This window comes from Natator depressus, chromosome 10 (assembly GCF_965152275.1).
Source record: "Natator depressus isolate rNatDep1 chromosome 10, rNatDep2.hap1, whole genome shotgun sequence".
In the NCBI taxonomy this organism is placed as follows: domain Eukaryota; kingdom Metazoa; phylum Chordata; order Testudines; family Cheloniidae; genus Natator; species Natator depressus.
The window spans coordinates 7586781-7607212 of NC_134243.1; the positions used below are offsets into that span (position 1 = coordinate 7586781).

The window sequence follows — 20432 nt, forward strand, 5'->3', positions numbered from 1 at the left end:
TGTCAAAATGTATTAATAGAAAAAAATAAGCAACAAAAATAAACTACACAAACGACTACAGGCCTACTCAAGCAAAACTCCCACCAACTTCAATAGGGGTTTTGCCTGGGCACAGACTGAGTTACGGCTGAAGAATTTTGACCTAGTTCATTGAAATTACACACATTTTCCTTCCCTCCTTCCCCATCTCCACGTGACCTGAAGATGGAAAAGGCTGGTGGTTACAGTCGGTCCGTCCATGAGCAATTAGTTCCAGAAGCATGAGGTACTCTTCTCTCTACGTGCAATTCTACGGTTAGGAATGTGGAGTCAGGTCAAAGTGAATGACTTGGGGGTGAAATCTTGCCCTGCTGATGGCGATGGGAGTCTTGCCCCTGTTTCTTGTTTTCACAGATAAACAGCTGTGTTCTGTATTGCTGCAGGTGACAGTGCTACCAAGAGATTCCAGGGGACATCCTGAATCAAGAGAGGAGCCCGAGCAGCTTCTTAGCCAAGCCCCAACCAGCAGCTGTCCCTAGCATTACGAGATTTGAAATTGCTGAGGCACTGGGGGAATGGTCTAAGCAAAAGAAAGACTACCAGTCAGGAACTGCTCCGCTCTCGTCCCACCTCTGCTGGGCACCCCGTCTGTGGTCTTGAGCAAGTCACTGCCTCAGTTTACCCATCTGTAACAGGAAGATAACAATACTTTGCTCCCTAACAGGTTCGGTGGGCATTTAAGAGCTCTGCACACACTGAAAATGGAGAGCCCATGTAAGAGCTAAAGATGATGTTCCAGGCCAGGTTTAGTTCTGGTTGCCCTCAGAGGAAGGCAGCTTCCTTTCCCCTATTGAACCAGCCTGCTCTCCTTGGCCATACAGATAGGTCAGCCCAAAATACAGGGGTGCCTGAGAGGATACAGAATAAAAGAGAAAGTGTAGCGAATCCCAGAGAAGACACTTCCCCAAAAACCGTCCGGCTGTTTCTATCTGGGAGGTGTGATGTGGGCACAGGGGTGTGAGTCAGGAACTCCGGCACGCTAGTTCCCATCACTCCCTTGCTCTGTGCCTCAGTTTCCCCACCGGCAAAATGGAAAAGATAATACGTCCCTCCTGTGCGGGTTTCATGTCTATAAAGCACACTGAGACTCACTGATGGGAGGTGCTAGAGACATGTAACATCTTATCATGTGTTTTAAAAAAAAAACCCATCAGTTATAGCGTCTGCCTTACCGTGGGTGTAGAGCAAGCATCAGCGTTGAGAAACCGTGGGGAGGGGAGGCTTCTCCCGAACAGAGAAGGAGATTGATACGCCGCCTCCCCCCCCGAGAAATAAAATGATTGCTCCTTCCATGGGAACCTCTCTCTATCCATCCAAATACATGCATTAGCCCTGGCGCTTGCAGGGTGGCTGGAATGAATGCACGTACATACCTCTGCCTCAGCATGCGTGTTTGCTCTTCTCTTCCTCGGCTGTGATTGATTAAAGGATCAGGGACATCTGAGAATGGAGGCAGCCACGGCAGCAGCGGCTCCCTTTAGACTTGAAGAGCTTCCTTGCCTGCTGCTTGCTGCTGCCGTTGGCTGTCAGGCAGCTTTTAATCAAGGTTTGCTTATATCTGCAAAGGCCTTTCCCAGAGGGATGAAGGGGTGGGGGGAGGAGGGGAAGAGTGCATTAACATGCCAGCCACCCTTCCTCCCCCTCTCCTTTGTTTATCGAGAGGGTCAGTGTTTGGAAATACCTAATAGAGATGGGGAAAGGGGTTGCAGTGAGGTGATGGGGGGAACTGGCTAGGGGAGAGGAGCATCTAGCTAAACGGTGGCATATCCCTGCTCTCTGCCCCCACTGAGCTTGGGGGATAAATAGGCTAGTTAGGGTATTGGACGGAAGGGCGACGCATTTATCTGATGAGGAAACAAGAGCCCAGATCCTGTTGGCCCTTACTCAGGGAATCAGACTACTCCTCCACTTCAACATGGGCTGTGCCTGATAGGGGAACTGAGGAAGGACCTAAAGGTTTGGCTCAGTGAGGGCTGGAAAAAATCCAGATTGTGGTTACACCATATGGAAGGAGCATGGTCTAGTGGTTAGAGCAGGGAGCTGGGACGCCTGGGTTCTAGTCCGAAGACTTGCTGTGCGATGGTGGGCAAGACAGACTCTGGGCCTCGGTTTACCATCCTGTAGAATGAGAATAATGCTAGCCTGCCTTGAAGGGGTGCTGGTGAGAATCGAGACCGCGGGAAGAAAGGGCCTCTATTACAAAGCAGCAGTCTTGCTCTATAGTTAGAGCTGGCAGCTCAGGACACCACAGGGGAAACGGGCCACAGAAGGCAAATTACTCTTCCGTTCAGACTCCTTAGATGAGTATCCCTTAGCACCCCTCCATAGGTAGAGGGAGGGGCCTTTTCAAAGTGCTCAACAGGCTCTTTCTAATTGGCGCTCCCAACCCCTGTTTACTGATGGGGAAACTGAGGCAGGGCTGTGCAGCAACATGCTCCAGTTCCCAGAGGGAGTTAGTGGCAGAGCCAGGATTAGAACACAGATGCTCAGCCCTGCGCCCGCTCTCCATGGAGACACCTCAGACAGGTTTTTCCCAATAAAAGCAGGGGACTCAGGACTGCCATGTCTCTTTACACAGAGCGGAAGCAACCTACTCAGGAACAAACCTGGGGGGGCAGCACGTTTTCCAGGAATGGCAGCGTGGTTGTGACCCCCCTGCCCTGGCAGGGAAGCCATTTCCAGCTGGAGGTCAATGGAGCGGGGTGCTCCCACCCAAGATAGGGCCTGCTAAGTCTAGTGGCATCATCACATGCTTTGGGGGGGGCCCATTTAGAACAAGCCCTTGCAGTAAGTGCTGGGATCTAAGGCTAAACTGGCAGTGGGGAGATGGCAGAACACTGTCCGGATGGGAGGGGCACGAAGGCAGAATGCCACCTGCTGAAGGAACCATCCCATTGCTAACGTGAGTGGGGCCGTCGGTGCCGGAGTCTGTCCCCGGAGCTGGGCTGTGCGGGTTAGCACAGCTAGGGGCCAGCCTGCCGCTTCGTGGAGTTGCTACGGCCTCTCCACGGGATTATTGTGGGACGTGGCACCCCCTCTGATCCCTCCTCCCATATAACTGCAGAGCTGGGGCCCAACCCAGGCCTTCTCCTTCCTCCAGCGCAGCTGTGAGGGAGGGCCAGACAGGGCTATCTCACCTGAAGCTGTGAAGTGGGTTGGCAGACTCACCGTTAATTTGCAGTGGGTTCTAGCTCCTCAAAAGGCTCACACGGAGCAGGGGAGCTGAACCCACATGGGTGATGGGGACAGGGTCTGCTGGTTCCACCTGGCCAGCAGAAGCTTCAAGGGCAGAGCAGCAGGGAGCAAACCAGGAGGCCCCTCGAAAGTCAGGAGCAGGTGAGCTGGGCTGGAAATAGGAGCATTTCCATGTGTGGCTCATCCATGTTTAGCCCTAATGCAATCTCATTTCGCCCTCCCTGGCGAGAACTGGCATAAGGAGTGAGCTAGATCTCAGGGATGATAGAATGTGCCCGGCCAAATCTTTTCCTGGTGTAGCTCCTGACTGTGCTGTAGCTCCCCAAGGGATGACTTGGGCCCATTATCCCACATAATATCCCGCACCGTACAAAGGATCCCTGCACACCAGCTAAAACAACCACCTCACACCTCTTCCTCCTGATTCCAAGCCCTGGAGGCAGGCCCCAGATCACCCCGGACCCCTTCCCATCCTGTAATCTCAGGGCAAGCCAGGCATCTTTCTACGGGTTGCCAATTCCCCTTCCCCTGCCTCATCTCACCAGCTATGAGCCCCTCCTCCCCCTTTCCCTCCGGCAGTGCCCAAAGCAGCATGGACTGGCATATTCATCAAGCCGTCTTAAGCTGCTCATTCTGAAGCAAGCCTCTGCCGTCTGCTCTGTGCCACCCCTTTCCACAGCAGCATCCCTCTCCGCCCCTCCCATGTCAGCTGCTGTAACTATGCAGCAGGCTGACACCCGGGAGGCTCCTGGAATCAGGTAGCAAGGATGCGCTAAAACCAGCTTCTGCCTCTGTGGGTGGATTGTGTCAGAATCCATGATGCTCTCAGCAAGGAGCCAGGGAATCTGTCACTCCTCAGCCCACTCCTCTCTCTCTCACCCCCCCCCCCAAACTCGCTGCTTTGGTTTCTTGCTGTTTATCTGCGGATTTGAAAAGCTCCCGTCACATACACAGCCCCGGCTCATGCTCGTTTTCTGCTTGCGCTTGCATTAATAACCCTCTGTGATTTATTTGTTGGGGAAATCCAGCATCACCTCCCTCTCAACTATCTGTTCCCTGGCTCTACACAGCCAATAACTCCCCTGCCTGGGAATTTATTCTCTTCCCTCTCAGCTTGTCTGGGGGACTGATCCTGCAGCTGCTGGCGTCAATGGGAGCAGGATCTGCCCCTGTAATTGTCTGGGGCTGGCACTGTCACGTATTCGCAACGGGCCAGAGCCTGCAAACATGGGCACGCAGGAATGGTCCTGACACAAGCGAGCCATCCCGGGAGAGTCAGTGAATAAGGAATGCCGACTCAGGCTCAAAGCACCACCCCCCTTTTTACCTCAGCCTGCAGCTCTGAGACCTTTGCCAGACGTCCATCCCACCCATCCAGGAATTTCACATGTAAATCATTGATAACCCCATTCCTGCAACAAGACAGCAACAAGGTTCCTCAGCCCCTGAGTTCATACCTTTGACTATCTTCCATGACCCTCTAGGGTACTTTCTACGCTTCCTTTAACACACTGCACAACAGCAGTCTTAACTCTCTCTCTCTCTCTCTCACACACACACACACACACACTCACACACACACACACCACGTGGTTCTTATTAATTCCTACTCATTTTGGTTTTTTAACTGCCAGGTCTGGAGGAACGGCTCGGCCCCCAAAGGGAACGTCTGTCAGCCTGCATCGCTCTCACCTCTGCTTCTCCGAGGAGCCCGCGGGCTGGCAGTGGGGCTGACAAAAACAACAACAGGACCGAAACCAAAGGAAGTCATGCACGGAAGCTAAAACAAGGGGGCAGATTAGCTGCTCACCCAGCCTGCTGCTTTCCCGGGCTTGCGTTTGAGACAGAAACGAACCCAAATAATCTGGCGACGAAGAAACTCCCCCCAAAGCGTTCAAACACCAAACCCGTGACCGAAACCCTCCAGCCCATTTCTTTTCTTCTGCCTGGTTTATCCTGACAAACGGCTCCAGAAGGGCAGGTTATCATCCACTCTACCCCACATGCCCAAATGAACACACAGGAATTTTTCTCAGCTGCTGTTCTAGCGCATCACTTCAGTTCTCCATGTTGTCCTATTGCTTGGCTAATGACCTGCTAAAAGTATTATGCAAAAAACCCCACTCTTAGCCAGCCATTAAACTGGTTAGGACCAGCAGGTCATGCTTTATTGCCTTAATAACTGAGTTTATGAAAGGTCGCCTCATAACTGATAACATGCATAATTTTTGTAACTTAATTAATGCTGCTAATATAGTGAAGTCTCCATCAGTAGCTGTTGCAGCAGCTGTACCGTTTGCATACAGATCGCAGATTGTTAACGTTACCCAAACCAGATTGCAGCCTGCCTTTCTCACCAATGGAAGGCATACAAAACCTTGGCCTGACTCGAAACTGACCTAATCTCAGCACTTACAGCAAAGCTGCCATGTAACTTCTCACTTCAGCTGCCCCCTTACCAACTGGTCCTTTCAAAAGGACCACGGGGCAATTTGGGTCTGGCAAGTGGCTTCTGTCTTTTTCTTTCATTCATGCAAGCAAACCTTCCAAATGTAAATCAAATCTCAGGGCCTGATTCTATCCTCCTTGTTCCTGCTAAGCAGCATCTTCCTCACAAGTGCCCCAATGAGTAATAACAGGACTTCTTGTGAGTAAGGTACTATTCCAACGTGAGTGTGGGTGTCAGAAGCAGGTCCTTTATGTTTGACACCTCTTGGGCCAAATACTGCTTTAAATCAGGAGTAACTCCACTGACTTCAGCAGAGTTTTAACCAGTGACTTCAGGAAGCATTTTGCCTGAGTAAGGACCGAGGGCCTGATTCTCCTCTTATGCTGGTGTAAATGAGAAGTAATTCCATTAAGGCAATGAAATGTCATGGGTGCGCAAGTGACATAAGAGGCAAATCAGGTCCTGAGTAAAAATGAGTAAGCCCTGAGCAAGGACTCTAGGGTTCAATCATATGGCAGTTTTGCCTGACTAAGGGCTGCAGGATCTGGTCTCTAGTTTACTTTTAATTTCTCTTGGTTGCTCAATAAAATCAAGATCCTGGGGGCCAGATCCAGGTGGTGTAGATAGGTGTAGCTCTAGTGTAGTAAATGGAGCTATACTGGTTTACACTAGTGGGGGATCTGACTTGCTATCTTTCTCCTTAGTGCTTCACACTGGTAAGTACCAGAATGCATTTTTCTCATTTAAAAAAAAAAAATCAACTTTTCCTCATCAGCTCCTAGCGCCTGTACACCTGGAGACCTGGAACCCACGTTAGGAAGAGTCTGACTGCCGGAAGCTGGAACTGGACGACTGGGGATGGATCACTTGACAATTTCCCTGTTCTGTTCATTCCCTCCGAAGCATCTGGCATTGGCCACTGTCAGAGCCAGGATACTGGGCTAGCTGGACCATTGGTCTGACTCAGCATGGCCATTTTTACGTTCTGATGTTAATACGCTGGCAATTCTAGGCACTTTCCACTGAGCATGTAACTGTGCCCAGCCTTTGCAAAAGAATGTAAATAGAAAACCAGGTGCAACCAATGTGCAATTCACTGATATGCAGCAATGGGCAAATATGGTGATCTGCAAATCTGAGGCACTACAGCTAGTACATCTAAGCCGGCAAGTGCTAGCTTCTTTAATGCGTCTGCTTAGTTTTGCAAATTATTTCATGCTGGCTGAAAAAAGCCAATATGTCTGCTGCTACAGTTACACTGCAATAATTGTTCTGAGCCGGTTGTCACACTGTCAGAAAGGCACCAGCTACTGCAGAGAAACTCGGCTTGCTTTAAAGCCGTCCGTATTATTTCGTAGCAAATTAAGTTTTCCAAGGAAGCTGGAGGAATCCTCAAGCCTTTCTGCTTTTGTTTTTTAAAAAGAGGTGCACAAGAATCTGTTATTGTACAATCGCCTCTGCTCCGAAACACCCGCACACACATGCGGAGTCGTCCCCCAGGGAGCAGAAGCTTTGCCCATATTCTATGCAATGATCCTGCAGAATGAGGCTATGATCTTTCATCAATCATTGCCTGAGCAGTCATGCGCACGCTCACACACACACACACACACACACGCCCACCAGAGTGTGCACATTGCAAGTACAAATTTTGCAGCCCTTTTTTTCCCAAAGGGACAAAGCCACCTGGTGTAATTTCCCTGGTTCTGGTGAGAAACGTAGTTAGAGATATGTACAGGCACCGGCGGTGGGGAAAGCAAATGAACCCAGATCCTCAAATTCAACTCAAAGGGTACCTGGGATTGGTTGATTGCTGCAGGCTTCTCATCGTACTGTCCAAAGTATTTTCTGTCTGAGCTACCGTATCTCCAATCACACACAGCATGCACTGTGCAAATCGGGGAGATGCAAAGGCTGCATATCAATCATAGCGAACACTCACATGAATACCATTATCTGCTCCAAAGTTACAGCACCTCCTCCCATCGCTGATCCTCATTAGAAACATCATCTCCCCCACCCTGCTCTCTCCCCGCCTCCCCTCCATCACCCCTAAGTCACAAGCCACTTGCTCGCTTCTCAAGAAGCCTCGCAAAGAAGGTTGAGCGCTAGCGTTTAAGCAGAGTTAAATTGTGGCTCTGTACTTACACAGCTGACGTGGCCATCTAGGACTGCCGCTGGGGGAGGCAATTAGACAGGGCTGAGGCCCGCCCCGCGCTCCCCCAGTGTGGGAAGCGGAACCTCGCTGCGTAGGATTCCTAGCACCATCCTTGCTCACCTAGCGGGCTGAAAGCAGGATCCAGGTCCACAGTCTTTGAGAGTGCAGTGCAGTCTGCGTCGGCGAGAGCGCGAACAGGCGAGTTCTGTGACTCTCAAACGCCTGGGTTATCACTTTCCTCTAATAACCAATAAAAGGCACTAGCCTCAGAATAGAAACGGGAGTGCAAAGCAACAGCAAGAACACAACTTCTCTCTCGGAAAAAACCCCAACCCCAACAGCTATTTGCTCATTCCATCACCTCCCATGTATTGACGGGTGTCTGCGCGGAGATCCTCGCTCTCTATTCTGTTCTCTTTCGGTTCTGGCACCACTCTAATCATGCTGCTAGCTGAGTGCCTGCTGTCTCGGGGTGTGCATGTCTGTGTATATTCCAAGGGGAAAGCTCAGTTTTAATAGCTGATCCAGGATCTTTCCTGTCAGGCTGCTAATTATTATAGCAAGAAGGAGGGAGAAAAAGAGAGAGGAAGACAAGGAACCTGGTTCTAATCTTACTCGCACTGGTTTTACAGCAGAGTAACTCTGTTGACACTAGGGGAGTTACTCCTGATTTATTCTGGTGTGAGTGAGATCAGGATCCGACCTACGGTTGGAGAGGAGGGAGAGAGCTGGTTCCCCATTTTAGAGAAGGAAAACGATTTCAGTCTAGGAGACTCCCAATACTTGGGGAAACCTGGCACCCTGACATCCCTCCATCTCTCCCATTCCCCTTTATTTGTTGATCTGTCTGCATCCATATATCCGCGAATACCAATTATGGTTTGGGAGAATGTATATCTGAGATGTGCAAACACAAAAGGCAGGAAATAAAAGTAATCTCTTACTGAAGAGGAGAGGTAACCATGACTACCTGGGACCTCATTTAAAACTGTGCCGGCCGCAGGCTAAGAGGCAACACTTCCTATTGTCATACGCATTTACGGAAAGCTTTGAAAATGCTAAAACCCCTGGAAACCATCTGGGAAGTAAGAATAAAAATGAGAAAGAGGGAAAAAATAGAAAAGAGATTGATTTCTGTTGGGTTCTTATTTCCCTACCCAGGAAAGCAAGCAAGCTTGAGGTTCAAATGAAAAATTTTGGAGGAAAACAGGAGCTGATCATTAGGTTTCTTCCCTCCATCCCCAAGGTGGGGAGGGACCAGGATAATACACATGTTCAGAAAAATAAGCTTATGCTAAAGAAGGGCTTGAGGGTTTAAGGTACTGGGAATAAATTCTCTGACAATTTAGCCCTCTTTTCCTGTTTGTGACGGGATCCTGATGGCCACAAATGCATTCATTGTTTGTATTTGCCAAATGGTTTCGATGAACAATTTTCCGCCTATGGGGTGGTTTGCAAACTGTTTGCTAGCTGTTATTCGTGGCGTCCAATTGGTCACCTTCATCACGTTGCATGGTTTCTGCTCCCCAATAGGGCAACCGACAGTTTTGGAACAGGAGAATAACAAATGGCGAACAGTGAGTAATGACTACTCTTCTTCGCTCATGTGAATGGGGCATTCATACGAGATGAAACTCATTCCTGTGCAGAGGGCCTGCAGAGAGACCAGGCATGACTGAAGTCCTTCGGAAGCCCTCAAAATAGGCAGGGCCTCTAGACTGGGGTGAATTTCACCCAGGGAGAACAGCCCTTTCCCAAACTAATCCATCTGATCAGTGCTCACAAACAGGTCCCTGATCCTGTGCGGTGCTGAGCTCTTTGGCCGCAAACAAGCAAAGCAATCATCATTGCTGCCAGCTCTTGTGATTTTATCACAAGTCTTGTGATACTTGATGGTTCTCCGATAGCCCCAGCTCCAGGAGCGCAGGGGACAAGGCAGAATCTTGGCTTTCATTTAAAACAATCAAACATACAAAAAACAAATAAAAGGTAAGTTTCTAGCTCTCATGGTTGTGGAGTTAAAGCTGGAAAACGTGAAGCCCAAAGGCTCAAAAACCAGAAGGCAAATAAAAGGACCTTGAAGTCTCTCTCTCTCTCTCTTTTTTTTTTAAGCTTCTGATTTTTAAGGCAAATTCATTATTTTGGAAGCCTGGCTCATGATTTCTGCATGCTTGAGGCTGGCAGTACTGACGTGTGTGCTTAAGTTTAAGCAGTGGCACTGAACTCAGTGGGACCACTCACTTGGAGTTAAACATGAGCTTAAGCGCTTTGCTGGATTCAGGTCCAAGTGCTCGGCACCTTGCAGGATTGAGCAGATAGCAGGGGAAACAGAAAGGGGACCACAAACATGGGGAGAATAATTAATTCAGAATTTGAATGAATGTTCACGATCTGGCAGCGTTCGACCGGCTCTAGTTTAAAGTTTCCCATTGCCCGCAGGCTACAGACACAGTGCCTTGCTCTGTGCAGGGGAAAATCCATGGCAGTCTTCATTTATCCCTAGCCCCTACACTTCTACAGGCCTCAAGATACGGCGCCCCTTATGGCCTCATCCAGTGCCCACTCACGTGAATGGATGGACTCCCATTGGCTCCAATCGGCCTCAGCAAAACCTAGTGGGAAGAGCATTCACAGGTCTAAACGCCTTCTGCCATTTCTGATCCCAGACGGGACAATATCATCTAGTATCCCTTGGAAAGGAAGGAGCTCTGAGGATGGGCCCAGTGCTTCAGCACTGCTACGAGAATTTCCCCACAACTGTGTGTTCCCCCTTCTTCTAATATAACCTTGCTGTTCTTTTAAAACCTCAGGGAACTGCAGACCTCTTGAAAGTGAGCACCAGCAGAGAGCAATCAGGTTTCTCCTACACAGCTCTGCTAATGGATCTTAGCACCCACCCCAACACACACACACACAGACGCTTCTAGATTTTGGGAAGCCTTGGAGCAAACGAGCCACTGGGCCAAAGTTTGGGATGCTTTTGTGATCTGGATGAATGTCCCCTGGAAACAACAGGCCTCATCCTCATTTACACTAATAGCACTTTAGCGTAAATAAGAATCAGGCTCTAGTGAGAAATACCAAGTTTCCACGGATCCATGATAAGGGTTAAGAGGATGAACACAGAGGATGAACACAGAGTGGCCATATGTAGACTAGGAAAATACAGGAGATCTTTTTTAAAATGTTAGCTCACACCTTTAAACTAACGTATTTTAAATGCTAGTGTAGACAGGACAAGTTGTGTTTGAACATGTGTTAGCTGCTGCTGGGCAACCTTGAGGGGCGCCTAGGTCACCCATGACTTCTAATGTGTATTTACACAAGACCTGCCCTGTCTACACATGGGTTTGCTAACATGTCTTTAAAAACAACCTCCTTTCCTAGTCTAGACAGACCTTGTGACACAACACGCACTGCCCCTCAGACATCTTACTTTCATAGATATTTAGGTCAGAAGGGACCATTATGATCATCTAGTCTGACCTCCTGCACAACGCAGGCCACAGAATTTCACCCACCACTCCTACAAAAAAAAAACAACCTCACACCTATATCTGTGCTATTGAAGTCCTCAAATTGTAGTTTAAAGACTTCAAGGAGCAGAGAATCCTCCAGCAAGTGACCCATGCCCCATGCTACAGAGGAAGGCGAAAAACCTCCAGGGCCTCTTCCAATCTGCCCTGGAGGAAAATTCCTTCCCGACCCCAAATATGGCAATCAGCTAAACCCTGAGCATATGGGCAAGATTCATCAGCCAGATACTACAGAAAAACTTCAGGTAGTTATCAACTGACTGATTCACCTACTTTCCCACTTCACTCTGACAGAAGAAACTCTCAGCTGTCACATAACAGGGATGCCATTCACCAACATCCTTAGGCCTAAACACAGTGCAAAGTGCCCTGTGATCGAGGCTCTTGTATGCCAGGAACTGGGTTTTTAGCCAAGCCCGTGCACACAGTGAAAGTTGCTAGTTTTCGTTGCCCAAGTGGGCATTTGTAGCGCCTGGCCTGGTAGTCAAAAATGTTCTTCCCTGAGGGAAACGGTCAGAATTTCCTGCTCCACCAAGCCTGAGTCCAGCCACTTCTCTCAGAGATGAATCTCCCGATCCAGTCACTAATGTAGATATTATTTTTTAAAAACTTCCCACCTTTGTTCCCTTCATCTTTCTCAAAAATCGTTTGACGCATGTGTCATTCATTGCCTTCCTGAAGAGTCCCGAGCTGGTCCTGTAGCTCGGCTGCACGGTTCAGGCCATGCTGTGAATGCTATCAGAGCAGGCTGCCTGGACTGGTTTCCTCTTTACCTGAAACAATCAGCGCACTGGTAGGGTTGTCACCTTGGAGAGGATAAACGAACAGATGTTTCTGTGAACCTGGAAAATACTGGAGGTGCCCAGAAGTCTCCATCCGGATAATAAAGATCACAGCACTGACCCTATTCCTTACAGTATTTTATATATTGTGTGTGAGACACAGATTTGCCTGTATACATGGAAATGTAATATCACACATGCAAAGAGGATATCAACATTAGCCTGTGTCAAGAGACACCAGATAGGAATAAAAGGAACAGTCCCTTAAAAATCTATAATGAGCCAACGTGGTCTAGTGGTTACTATAAAAGCATGAAGGATGACATAGCTAGAGAAGTGTAATCCTCATGCAGCCATTTATTCACTGTTTGGCAACAAAGAAAATTATTGATCATCTTGTTTCAAAAACAACCTATGTGTAAAACTGGACAGGAAAGTGATTCCAATGGCCAGAGCAGGGAACCGGGGATCAGGACACCTGGGTTCTATTTGAGACTCCGCTACCAACTGGATGTGGGGAAAGACACTTTGATCGCTTCATGCCTCAGTTTCCCCAGCCCATAGAATACTTACTGATCAGGGGACTGAGAGACCTAATCCACAGATATCAGCAAAATGCTCTAAGATGTGGGGTGAAAAGGGTTAGAGAGAATGGCAAAGCTCTTTGGGGCAAGGGCTGCATTTTTGTTCTGTGTCTGTACAGTGCCAAGCGCAGTGAGGCCCTGGTTCAGGACTGGGGCTCCTAGGCACTACTGCAATACAAATAAATAATTAATAATAAATAGACACTCATTTAAAGAGCAGGAATGTCACCGAGAACCAGCCACTGCTTTTCAAGTGAGCTGTTTTGGTAACAAGGATAACAGAGAAGATGGGGGTCTTGGATTCTGGGTTGCTGGCTGCAGGGGTGGGCATGGCAGCAGAAGAGACTCAGAGATTCCAAGGCCAGAAGGGATCACTGTGATCATCTAGTCCGAAACTCCTACATATCATAGGCCAGAGAGCACCCTCAAAATAATTCCTAGAGCAGAGCTTTTACAAAAACATCCCATCTGGATTGAAACACGGTCAGTGATGAAGAATCCACCATGACCCTTGGTAAATTGTTCCAAGGGTTAATTACTCTCAGTGTTAATAATTTACGCCTTATTTCCTGTCTGAATTTGTCCATTTTCAACTCCCAGCCATTGGCTCATGCTATACCTTTCTCTGCCAGATTGAAGAGCCCATTATCAAATATTTGTTCCCATGCAGGTACTTACAGACGGTAATCAAGTCACCCCTTAACATTCTCTGGTATCCGTTCCAATTCGCTTGGGATTGCACAAGGGAAAACCCCAAGAGAGCATACTTGCTAGTGAGAGGAGGATAAAGATACCTTGTAACTTCTTAGGGCACCAAGACGAAGGGCCATCTCTGTGACGGAGGTGTAAATCCAGAGAAACCCATTGACTCCAGTGGATTTCCTTGTGGTTAGTCTGATGTAACAGAGCAGAATTTAGCTCAAAGCATTTACTGAAGGAAGTTTAGCTTTTTCTGCTGCCTAAACCTAGCTTCTGCCAACAGCAACCTTATTCTACCCAGGGGTCTATTACTGTCTTTTGAGGGGATGGTCTTGCAAGGTTTCAAACTGACTAGTCAACTTGCTTTTATCCCTTAGGTCGGCACCCCTTGGTCAGCCATCCCACCCACCCGACCCGCTTTGCTGAGGGTTTCCTGGAGAGATTTCACCTAGGACCACACAAACTGGATTCTTCCCCTCCAGGCAGGCACCCAAGACAGGAATTATGGTCTGTACAAAAGACAATGACAGTGAATCTTGTTACTGGCTTTTCAGCAAACGTAATTCCTTTTTATTAGAAAATTAAAGGGTATGAAAAGCTTTCCAAAGCTGAAGAGCTGAAATGTGCTTTCATAAAATATGCGGGGTCTGATCAAACGGATTTGCTTGTCTGATTTTCTCCCCCCCCTCCTTATTTTTATTCTAACAAAAAAGGTGATGCTTTTTGCCAAAATATTGACTCCTTGTTTGGCCAGCTAACACGTCACCACTCTGTTAAAAAGGAAACCGACCGCGACTAGAGAATGAGGAAGATAGCAAGGCAGAGTGGAAATTCTTTTATCTAGCAGCTTTAGGGTAAATGTTGGTCCACCTTAGCTCCCTGAATTTCTGCTCTGGGATAACTACACAGGTCGGATTTTTTAAGCTAAATAAAATTCCGAAGGACAATTTCCCCTCTTCATCTTGATAATCCAAGGTTTCAGGTGAAGGCTGACAACAGCTACTCCAAACCCAAGCAACAAGGAGGCAGGCAATTACAGAGAGAAAGATAGGTAAAGAGAGGCAATTACAGTGAGAAAGATCTAGATTACCCCCTAGCCATCTCACAAAAAGCAACTATTAATAACCTCCTAGGCAGTCCTCTCCCACAGAGAACTCCTTGATCCCCTCCCATTCCTTGGCAGAAATCATGAACAAGGGTCTCACTCTTGTTAATGGGGCGACCCAGAGCTCTCTGGAGAATCTTTATATACAAAAGGTGATGAGTGCCTGGAAGCTGGAGTCATTAGAAACTGGGTAACTAAGGTAACCCGAGGAATCTAATTTTCTTTTCTTTAATGTTTTTCTCTCCTGGTCTCTCCTTTTTCCAATGGTCAGATTCACGCTTCCAGGTTTGGAAGTTTAAAGATTTCTTCTTCCTCGCTCTCTTTGTTTGGGTGTCTGTGTAACTCCCATTAATAACACTGCCCTGCTTTTGTACAGGCTAATGGGAATGGCATGCAAGTGCTGTCCATGTGTCTGATAAGTGGATATTATAAACAGACGATGGTTCATACGCAGTGCTCCAGTCTCTCACCTTTCAAGGGCAATACATTACTCACCATCCTTCCATAAACAACAACAACACTGGATCTTTTTCCCCCTCCCTTTCACAGGAACAGGCTAGTTTTGCCTAACTTTGCTCTGTACATTTCCCCAAAGCAACCCAGGGACTGTAGCATAACCAATGCAGGACAAACACAACCATGGCAAAGGGAGGGTTTAAACTGAATTGGTACTGACTGCAATCATCATGAACAAAAACACCATGAAAGGATCTTCATATTTGCTCGGATTCTAAAAATGCAGCTACTTGGCCTTCCTCCGTGCCTGCCACCCAGCGGTAACAAATTAAGCCTCACAAAATCCCGCCCGTTACAGATGGGGAAAGTGAGGCAGGACGAGGTGATGTGACTTCCCCAAGATCGTGACAGAGCTGATGGCGGAATCGGAGATTTGAACCCAGGAGTCCTGAGTCCTAGGCCCTCGTTCTAACCATTAGACAAGGATTGCAGAGAAGCAGCTCATTTGGGGGAAAGGGTTGGGGGGGGGGGAGGAGTCAGTGCGACCAGAGAAAAGCGGGTATGGCATCTGCCCGCACGGGTGGGCTGTTGTAATGAGTGATGCCCCGAGCTCACGGGCAGGGTAGGGTGGAGGGTGAGGCTGCTCTCCCTTTGTCTGGACTGAAGGTGAGTGGGTCGGTCTGTGTGGTAAGCTGGCTGGCTGCCTGCCACCAGTGCCTGAGAAACAGCACTAGCTGCCGTGGCATGCATCCCAAAGACAGTCTGTAGGTCAAGCAGAGCCAATGACAATTTCCCTTCTGATGGAGGCTCTCCCGGACACTCCTTCTCCCCATCACTGCAATAAACAGGCCCCTGGCCCCAGGGCTCTCCTCTCAGCCCCCCACAGCCACTGGCACCCACAAGTGAAGCAGCATTCAGAGGAGGCGAGGACGGGCTAGTCTGGCATGGAATGCAACACAGGGACTGGAATAAAAGACAGCAGGAAACTAACCTAACCTAGGGAGCTGATTTGATCCTGCAGCAGGGAGAGCTGGGGAGGGAGGAAGGAAGGAAGTGGGGGTGGAGGGACCACAGCATGCACTAGAGAGACAGAGGGTCACTTCCCAGCCAGAGAGGTTTTATCCCCAAGCCCTGCAGACCCTCCCTTTTGGTGCATAATACCCATGTCATTGTCCTGAGCGACCACCGACACAGCCACTGGGGCGGCAGGGGGACAAACCCTCCCCCCGTGCTCTGCGATGTCCCCCTCGGCCTGGCTGGAGAATTAATGCACACTCACTCCTGGGTGCCCTCAACTTTTTTATTTGTATGCGGTGGCACCACTGTGGCTTGCTAAGCAAACGTACCACAAATGAGAGATTGGATTTTCATTTACACCCGGGATTCATTTCCCCTGCTTCCCCGGAGCTGACCTGTCCGGTCCCCCTCCCTTTCCCCTTCTCTTTCTCAAGCAGGGGTGTGCATGTGACTCCTTCTCGCTCACCATTACTACAGGAAGAGCGGTAACGTTACAGCCTCAGCGTTCAGCCCTGCTACAAATCAGGGTCAGCCAGCAGCGCTGTTAGACAGAGTCTCACCGTACGTGCTTCTGATCTTAATGTCTTCCTGAGCACACTTAATGGGGACAGGGAGGAGAGATCGGTGCAGCCATGGAGAGACTCATTCCAGCTGCTAATCCAGGGGTTGCTGCCCTCCACTCAGTCTCCATCACAACCACTCCAGCTCGGGGCCACACGCGCATTTTCCACATTAGCTGTGTCTTGCCAGAGCCTTCAACTCACATCGCGATCACCACTGCATCACGGCAGAAAGGCTCTGAGCCATGGTCCCCGGGAGGCTGGGTGCACGAGCAGCGGGTTAGCGCGGTAACCTCTCGCCGCTGGCAAACCCTGAGTTCTACTCTGGGCTATGTCCTGACCTAGTCCCCCATTTTCACACATGACGCTTTCCCCTACATCCTGCAGAGGGTTAAAGCTGGCGGTGCTGGGGAGGGAGAGAGGGGAAACTTCTGAAGGGCTCTGGGATTATTTTTCAGCTTCAGTGCCTACGGGGTTGGTCTGACTTTACCTTCACATCTGCAAATGTGGTTAAAAGTTTGTTGATCCTATTTTTAGAGCCTTTCACCACATGCAATTTCTCCACCGTGAGACAGGAAATGCTGATGAGGTCGTTCAAAATGTAGCTTATTTCTCCTCTCCAAATGGTCTCTGAACTGGTTCGATCGGTTCATTATTGCAACATTCTCTTGGCCTCCCTCCCGTCGCTAGCACCCCTCGTCCCGCCCCCGCCCTTTTAAAAATTTTTTTGTTTTAATTCAAAAACGTGGTGCCGGCGGCGGTGAAGGGACTGTGCCCGGCCCGCCCTGGTAAGGTGTGAGCTCAGCGAGGTACGGTGTAAAGTTTCACACTGCCAGAATCTGTCCGCCGTGAATAACGGAGCCAACGTTAGGGAGCCGCGTCGTGGCGCAGACAAAAAAACGTGCTCGGAACAGGAGCGCGAGATCACACTAGGAGCTAAGCTGAGACCACCCAACCCAGTTCAAAGGACTCCAGCCAAGTGTCTAAAGGTGGAGAGATCCTGCCTCCCGGACGCCGTTTAAGGTCTTGCCCACTCTGGGAGCTGCAGTCCTACTTAAACACAGTGGCTGCGAGCAGGGCCCTAGCATGGTTTCCCTGACCACTGCAGACAGGAACTTCTTTTTATTGGAGAATCTGTCTAGCCAACCCACACGCCAGATGATCTGCCATGGTTCTAACACTGTTCTCAGGCCAAAACTCCCTGTCCATGGTGGTCAAGGAAACCGTCATGGAACTGTGTTAACCAAGCATGAGGCTGCTCTGAGTGTGCAGATGGAGGTAGCGTAACCTACAGCAGAGGTTCTCTGCTTTTTCCAAGTTACAAAGGGAAAAGTGGCAGGATTCCCATCCCAGCTAGCCACACAGGAAGGCTAGACCTCCAGGTTGAGAACCCATCTACTGGCTAAAGCAGAGGACTTGGAGTCATAGGTGCCAACTCCGTGGGTGCTCCGGGGCTGGAGAACCCACGGGGAAAAATTGGTGGGTGCTCTGCACCCACTGGCCGCCAAGCTCCCCGCCCCGCATCACCTCACCTCCGCCTCCTCCCCTGAGTGTGCCGCGTCCCCGCTTCTCCTCCCAGTGCTTGCCACTGCGAAACAGCTGTTTTGCGGCATAACAAGCTCTGGGAGGGAGTGGGGAGGAGTGGGAACGCGGCACGCTCAGGAGAGGAGGCGGGGAAGAGGCGGGGCCGGGGTGGAGATTTGGGAAAGGGGTTGGAATGGGGGCGGGGCAGGAGGGGGTGGGACAGGGGTGGAGTCGGGGCGGGGGGGGGTCGAGCACCCACCGGCGCCAGCAGAAGTCGGCACCTATGCTTGGAGTCAGGTGTCTATCAATGACTACGGCGCTGGCTCACAGTATAACATTATGCAAATCACTTAACCTCCCCGTGCCTCAGTTTACCTATCTGTAACATGAAGAGACTACTAATTTACCTTTGTCTAGCTCTTTGAGATCCTCCGATGCGAGGTGCTAGCTGGGCCAGATCCTGCAAGGCACTCAGGTCCAGGTCCTCCCAGTTATTTAGGCTTTTTAGCTTCTATAGAAATCAGTGGGAGCTGGGCTCCTAAGTCCCTTTGTGGGTCTGGCCCTCAGTGCCTCTTGAAAGGAGCTGAGCGTGCTCAGCTTACATGGAATGACTGGGCTCTAGAAGGGCAAAGGCCAAGTTCTGCAGCCTTCCATCGGCCCAAGCTCATGCTGGCATCAGTGGGCAATTGACTTGATTAAGGATTGCATAATTCGGCCCTGCTTTCATAGTACTACTGTCGTTAATAATAAATGATTCCCCGTAGAAACCGAGAGCCCGCCTGCCGTCCGTACTCCCTTCTGCTGCCTTTCACAGCCCTGTCTCCCCCATGCCTGGCTCTGCACCATCTCGACAGATAGCAAACAAGGCTCATGCTATATGGTACAGTACCTGCTGTTTGAATGTCAACACCTCATTTGTACGTCTTGATTGGCCCTTATCAGCCATGCTGTGCTACACCTGATTGCTGGCTGTCATCAAGGGGTGTCGTGGCAGCCTTCAGATGATAATTTTATTTAATTGGCCCTCTATTCAAAGGAAAAAAAAAAACCCAACAAAAACAAAAGAAAAAACCCAACCCTTTGTTTTGAAACATTAAAAGACAGCACGTTAATAATAATAATGCTAATACATAGGCTGGTATGTCGGGAACCCATCAGTGCGGCTGGGGTAGGAAATCCTTTTCCGCAGCCTCGTTAGGGAATGGCTGGCTAACAGCAATGGCTGTACCCTCCCATGAGTTATGAGATCGTTTGCCCACCTGTGAATTCAATAAATTCCCTCTCCCTCCCGGACCATTACGCAGCTCTCCGTTTATGTCATGCTTGCCTGTGCCTCTTCCCTCGCACGTTCTAGCAAGTCACTGAGGCTGAAATTTCAATTAAGGAAGAGAAATAATTACCCACCGCTCCATATTTTGCTCTAAAATGGTAGCCAATGCCAGTAAACCAAGTCATCACTTCCTGTTGCATCCTGGCATGTAAGAAGGGGCTGGTACGCGTGACATTTACAGGGAGATTTCCAGTCTACAGGCTCCTTGCCAGCGGTGACCATTTAAAAAATAAAGGAAACAAGAGGGAGCAGAGCTATCTGGCTATGGGAGGCACTTGGAAAAAGAAGGACGTTTACTCTCTTTGAAAGAGCAGGAACAGCCTGAGCCAGAGTCCCTGTCTTCCTGCCATTCCCACCACTTAAACTCGCCTTCTTCCCCGTTCCTGCCGCCTACGCCATAAGTTACCCTTTTGGTCCCCTTGTCACAATCTCCCCAACTGCAGACTCCCACTGTTCTCACTGTTGTGGACCCTTTGTTCTGTGTCAGAGGCTCTCCGCTCATCTGAATGGCACTGCACATGGAGTTTTCTATAGCCCCATGGCAGAATTACTCAAAGACACAGTCCCCAGGAGGCCGGGAGCATGGGCAATGGGTTAGCACCCTGGCCTTTCCCGTCTGAACACCCTGAGTTCTATGCCTGGGCTAGGTCACAAGTGATAACGAGTTGGCTGTTCTGATCTTAGTCCCTATTTATTCACATCAGGGAATCTTCACACTATTTCTGCTCATGAAAACGGGAATTGTAGGGGGGTTGCTGAAGATGCACTGGCAGAGCCCACTGTGGCTTTCAGGATTAGAGGCTCAGGGATGCTGCAGATTAGGATTGAGTCAGAGTGGCAGCACGTTGTGGGGGATGCAGGGTCAGATTAACAAGGGCTGTCACAGGTCAGGACGGAAGTGCACTGGCCAAGGTGGGAGACGTATGTGAGGGGGAGACTCAGGCCAATGTGATTATCTGAAGAACTTTGTATTCACTCACCAACGTGTGTTCCCTGGA

The 20432-nt window shown here is 49.4% G+C and overlaps 1 protein-coding gene across 7 annotated transcripts in view; it reads right to left on the reverse strand.

Annotated features, from left to right (window-relative positions):
* RAI1 (retinoic acid induced 1) overlaps positions 1 to 20432 on the reverse strand; it is a 133459-nt gene that overhangs the window by 47296 nt on the left and 65731 nt on the right. Inside the window, exon 1 of one of the 7 annotated variants that reach the window (XM_074965097.1) lies at positions 7832 to 8472. The exons of 4 other annotated variants lie outside the window; for them this stretch is intronic. The gene's annotated coding sequence lies outside the window, so the exon portion shown is untranslated. Of the gene's footprint in view, positions 1 to 1412; positions 1615 to 7479; positions 7601 to 7831; positions 8473 to 20432 lie in introns of those variants that run through there. 2 more of the 7 variants (XM_074965098.1, XM_074965101.1) reach the window with 2 other exon arrangements.